General features: G+C 46.0%; 1 long non-coding RNA gene across 1 annotated transcript; it reads left to right on the top strand.

Annotated features, from left to right (window-relative positions):
• The first annotated feature begins 735 nt into the window (after nt 1-735).
• LOC311108113 lies at nt 736-1,542 on the top strand. The gene is made up of 3 exons (XR_014610485.1): nt 736-791; nt 1,325-1,343; nt 1,496-1,542. It is a non-coding gene; the product is annotated as an uncharacterized lncRNA (long non-coding RNA).
• Nucleotides 1,543-6,054: the final 4,512 nt, after the last annotated feature.

Here is a 6,054-nt window from a genome sequence, read left to right as displayed (position 1 = left end):
AAGCTGAGCCCCCGGTTTGTGGGGCCCTTCAAGGTCCTTCGGAGGGTCAATGAGGTAACCTAACGTCTCCCCACCAACTACCAGATCTCACCCTCCTTTCATGTTTCCCTCCTCAGGCCGGTGGTTCCAGGTCCCCTGGCTGATGCCGTCCCCCACAACACCCCTCCACCTCCCTTGGACATCGAGGGGACCCCCACTTATGCTGTTAGGTCCCTCCTGGACTCCCAATGTCGTGGGGGCCGGCTCCAGTACATAGTGGACTGGGAGGGGTACGGTCCTGAGGAGCGTACTTGGGTCCCGGTGGCGGACATCCTAGACCCCTACATCATCCGGGGTTTCCATGTCCGGCCATCGGGGCCGTCCTCCTGGCCGGCGTCGTCCTGCGGCTGGAGCCGTGCGTCAGAGGGTACTGTCACGCCTACTCCTGCTCCCCCCTCCGGCACTCGACGTCTACTAAACACCGGTCCAGGCAACCCACACTATGCACATCTGGTAACCATCATTGTGCACGCCTGCTCCCCATCGTTATGCACACCTGGACTTCATCATCACCCTGATTACTCTCCCTTTATTTATTGTTTCCTTTCACATTCAGTACGCTTCTCATGTTTGTTAATTTGTATCGTTTCATTATTAAACTCACCTTCTGCACATGCTTCCTGACTCCCGGCGTATACGTTACACATAGCTAATTTTCCCCAAACATCACACCCCCTGACCTCGGACACTCTCTAGCGGTTGGAGGACTGAATCACCTCGAGCTCAACATTTAAATGGACTGAAAAATAACGGTAAGTTTTGTGACTAACGACACCCTTTTAGCTAGCTGACCACCGATTTTCAGTGCAATTTATGTAAGTTAAGTTAGGTTTTGAGAGTTTTCAAAAAAGTTATATGTACACATTTTGTGGAACACGCTGCATATTGTAAAATTCGACTGCGTGACAGACCACACCTAATTTAATATCCAACTTTTTACCTCTGAAATATAGCTAACGGATTTTCTAATGTTGCTATCTTAGTTGCTAAATGTTGATAGAACTGCTAAGTAAGCAAAAAGGAAAGAAATTGTAAGTGTTAGATAATACATATCACGAAAACAGCTGCATGTTGTCAAGCTTTACCGTATCAAAATTGGAGTCCTCTGACGGAGGCGTTTTGCACAATCTGCAAAAATGTATTTGGAACTTTGAACCATGAACTTTTCGACACCTATCACTGGCTATGTTTCATCTTACAACAGCTACATAGAGGCAGTATTTAGTTAAATGGTACAATGTATGCATCAATATTACACTAATTGGGACACTAATTTTCATTACAGATAACATCAAACAAAAAACGTGGGTACACTTTCAGTTATTGTGAAAACTTTCATCACCTTTCAATGCCTTAGCTTTGAAATGTAAATGTTTATACATATTCAGATTGAGTTATCTTTCTAAAATGTGTATAGTATGCCAAGTTATTTAGCTACATGTATTTACCACTGCAGCATGGAGAAAGTCAAGAGGAAGCAGTGGAGTGAGGTGGACATGTTCCATGCCACGGAGGACTGCGGGGCAGGGATGGCTATCCGCCAGGCTGCCAAGGTTAGGCATCTTTTGTTTTTAGGAGATTACCATGTGAATTTTATCTGCTAGTAACAGTTTTATTTTCTTATCTACCAAGGTGCATGGTGTACCTCGGCAGACCCTGGCGGACAGGCTGAGCGGCCGGGTGGCCCATGGTTGTCGCAGTGGACCACCCACATTGCTTGCACCAGAGGATGAAAAGTCTCTGGTGCAGTACTGTATCTACTGCGCCAGCCATGGGTTCCCCTTCACCAGACAGAGGCTGATGAAATACGCCGACATAATACGCAGGTATTTGGTGTTCTATGTGTTTATGTATGTAGATTGGTGGACTGACTGTTCTCAATGTGTGTGATGTGAATGGTGATGCCAAAACAAACATTTTCATCCTGGATGGACAATTATATATTCTATTCTATTGTAGGTTTCGGCACCCAGGGGAAACAATCCCACCACTGGGGAAGAGGTGGTGGGAAATGTTCAGGAGGAGGCACAAGAACCTAAGCATGAGGAGGCCGGACACACTGGATAGGGGGAGAGCTGAGTGTGCCACACGTCCGACGATGGACACCTTCTTCACTTCTTATGAGAAGCACTTGGAGGAGAGTGGGTTGAGGGAGAAACCCAGACAAATCTATAACTGCGATGAGTCTGGGTTTCGTAGCGACCAGAGCAGGCACAAAGTGCTGGCTCCCCGGGGCGCAAAACACGTGTACCAGCAGGCTCCGGGGACCAAGGAGCACATCACAGTGCTGGCCTGCTTCAACGCAACTGGGGAGGACGTCCCCCCGTTTATCATCTACCCCAAGTGTTTCCCCGGTGGCCACTACACACTGGGGGGACGTCCTCCCCAGTTGCGTTGAAGCAGGCCAGCACTGTGATGCAAGGACATGCGCTATGTGGTGGAAGGGTTTAAGAAGTGTGGCCTCTTCCCTTTTGGGGAAGTGTGGCCTCTTCCCTTTTGGGGGGACCAGCGATGCAAGGACATGCGCTATGTGGTGGAAGGGTTTAAGAAGTGTGGCCTCTTCCCTTTTGACCCTTCAGCCATTGAAGGGTCCCGTTCAATGCTGTCTCGGACCCTACCGGGTCCCAACACCGCCTCTACTGGAACCAGCAGCACTGTGCCATCCATCAGCACCTCCTCCCCAGCGACCACAGGAGGACCCTCAGCCCCTGCCCCAGTCCCAGCCGCTGCTCCAGTCCTATCCCTAGCTCTAGAAGAGCACCCCCTAATAGAGGGGGGGCTGATAGCGAAGGACCTGGGGCACATCCTTACTGTCCTGAAGTATCGGCTGGACCGATACAGAAGACTCCCTGTGGTCGCCACATGCCTCACCGGGGAGGAATACACGAGCAAGTGGCAGGAGAGGGGTGAGAAGGAGAGGGCCGGGGCAGAGGAGAAAGAGCATCGGGCAGCCCTCAGAACACAGAGGGCACAGGAGAGGGCTGCCATGGATGAGACCATTGACGCCATCGCCTCTGCTGGACCCCCTGCTGGAACCACTCCTGACAGCTGCATCACCACTGCCAGTGCCTCCCAGTGTGCAACACCTGTAGGAGCCACCGGAGTCCCCAGCTGCAGAAGAAGGCCACATGCCTACTCTCCCGGCCACACCATCGTCGGCCCCTCAACCCCACCATTACAAACACCAGCTCCTCCAAGCCATCGTCGGCGGTTTTGTCCACCACCACCCCAATGCACACCACCCCCCATGTCTGTCACCACCAACACGGCCTCCTCTGGACCAACTGCCTCCTCCGTCTCCCCTGGTCACACCACCATAGCAGCCTCGTCTGGTTTCCCTGCCCCCTGCAATTTGAATACCACCACCGCCACAGGTAAACGCATGTTAAATTACAAAAAAATGACTGTTTGTTATCTGTTTTATAAAACAGCAATGTAAAAAATATATATATCTACAGTACATAGCACCAGCTCTCAAGTCATCTCCGCCTCCTCCAAAACCTCTGCAGCTTCCTCCAGAGGTATTGATGTAAAAAAGTTGAAAAGGGTTTTCATGCAACATGCTCTGTCTAACACTACTTTTTCTCAAACTGCAGCACAGAAAAGGAAGAGAAAAGCTACACTGGTCACATCTGTCACACCACCCATGGCACCACTCTCAGGTACTTCATAATCTGTTTTTCTCGCTCTCTCAGTTGTATCAATTACTATTGTTGTTGAAGAACTTCTACATTTTGCAAAACCATATTAATCAATTTGTATTTTATTTTTTATAAAAGAAGACACCACCTGCTGTGCTCGCTGCGGGGAGCGTGATCCGCCTGCAAGCTCCTCTCAGGAGTGTAGATTCGAGGTGCCATGGGTGTGCTTTGACTTTTGCCAGCACTGGTTCCACTGCAGGTGTGTGCAGTTGGATCAAGAGGTAGCGGTGGAGCTGGATTTTTTTTGTGACAATATAGGGATGGAGGTCGAGATTTAATTGTTTGTTTTGTTTGTGTTCATATGAAATTATTTATTTGTTCAAAAAAATAAATGTCTAAAATATAATATATATATTTATTGAACCCATCTTGTGTATTTCTTCCTTTACTTTCCAAGTGCACCTCTGCAACACAAACTCCAACAGTGTTTTCATTGTTTTATGTTAATGCACATAACTGAAATTAAAGTGTATTTGATGTAAATTATTAATACTCATATTTCATTTGGTTACAACACTGAATATGTTGGTGAAGAACCATTTTTTAAGAGTCCACAAGAGGGCGCACCGGGCTACGCAATGAAAAGTTGACAGGCAAATCATAATTTTTTTACCGGAAGACTAGTCAACTATCTAGTAAACACTTCGGGTACGTGGTTGGTGTCTCTTTTTTCAACTAAATTAAACGGATATATCTTGTAATTGAACAAAATAGTAAGGTGCCCAATAACTGGGGGCCGTATACAGATAATACGGGACGTATTTTTTTGCTAAACCGCTTATCAAAAGCAGATAACAGTAATATTTCAAATGAAATGTCAAACTTGCTAATTGCTAAACCGTTAGCTAACATTTTTACGACACCAATAATCACAAAACATTGAAGGCTTGATCACAAGGTAATATATTTCTTAAACGCTGTTGAATATGCCAATAATACGGGATTCTACGCTAAAGATCCACAAAACCTATTTTGTCATACAAAGAAAAGTGTCCCATTGGGGTAGGCACATGACAATCAGAATCGTGATATCCAGATTTCCTGACTGGATGTCATTCCCTCACATTACATGATAATGCCCGAGAAGCTGGTGTTTGGCGGATATAATATGCCATTTAGCAGACGCTTTTATCCAAAGCGACTTACAGTCATGCGTGCATAATTTTTTTTGTGTATGGGTGGTCCCGGGGATCGAACCCACTACCTTGGCGTTACAAGCGCTGAGCTACAGAGAGCTACCACGGGTTCTAGGCCTGAGACTAAGTCGAGGGCCGGCAAACCGCGCCAATATCCTCCAAACACTGGCTTCAAGGGCCTTATCACTTTTATGCAATGGGTTGCCAACATATTCATATAATGATTGACATATTTTCATTAAAAACGTTATTTGGATTAATTCGTACTATTTCATCTTTCCACAAGATATAGTCCCGATAACAAATCTAGGGTTGCTACTCAAGCTGGCTGGTTGTGCATTCTATTGGTTCGGTAGCCAGAGACGTGACCCAGTCGTTCAGTCTTTTTGTTCTGTATCTATGGACATTTGTTCTAAATGTTCCATTACCATACTGGCTGGCAACGTTTTTATCCCTTGCTCGCTAGCTAGCCAACTACGGCTAACTTAGTCACATCAGTGCAGCCAGAATAACAGTAGCTGCATTAGTTTAAGCTGTTTTCTAGTGACATTTATTTGGATACATCCGATTTCGCCTGGCATAGAAAATGTGCTCTCTCGTCAGCACACTGTTCAGAGGAGCTAGCCGACAACAAAGCTAACAATCACTTCAAACTGAAGCTGTAAAGACTGCAAACTAGCTGCCCTTAATTTCGTTTTACCTTTTTTCAACTGACATTTCTTTGTATATATCCATAAAAATGATGCCAGCTGATTCATGATTTCGACTGGCTGATAAACATTGCCTGTCTGTCTCGTCCCGACTCCTGACATGTTCATTACTTTGGGACAGCTGGAGATCGAATTTTGAATATTGAAACAATGTTGCAAATGTCAGAGAGTCAGACAGCAATGTTTATACAAATCTCTGCTGTTAACTAAATGTTAGTCTAAAAGAAATGTGAGAATGTCTAGTTGCTTTTTATAGTGGAGATCAAGTTTATAAATTACCTGGCTGGGCTGATGAGACAGTGGATTGTGCAGTCAGATGAAACAGACTAAATAGGCATTTTAACGTCAGATTTAGCCGGTGGTAACTTGTGGAATAGACACTAGCTGGAATGCAGTTTTTTTTACCAATCAGCATTCAGGATTAGACCCACCCATTGTATAACTCTACGTAACAAATCCACGTCTTGT

This window comes from Coregonus lavaretus (genome assembly GCF_964263955.1).
Source record: "Coregonus lavaretus genome assembly, chromosome: 33".
Taxonomy (NCBI): domain Eukaryota; kingdom Metazoa; phylum Chordata; class Actinopteri; order Salmoniformes; family Salmonidae; genus Coregonus; species Coregonus lavaretus.
The sequence above is the reverse complement of the archived record's forward strand: the minus strand, read 5'-3'. Positions and strand labels throughout refer to the sequence as shown.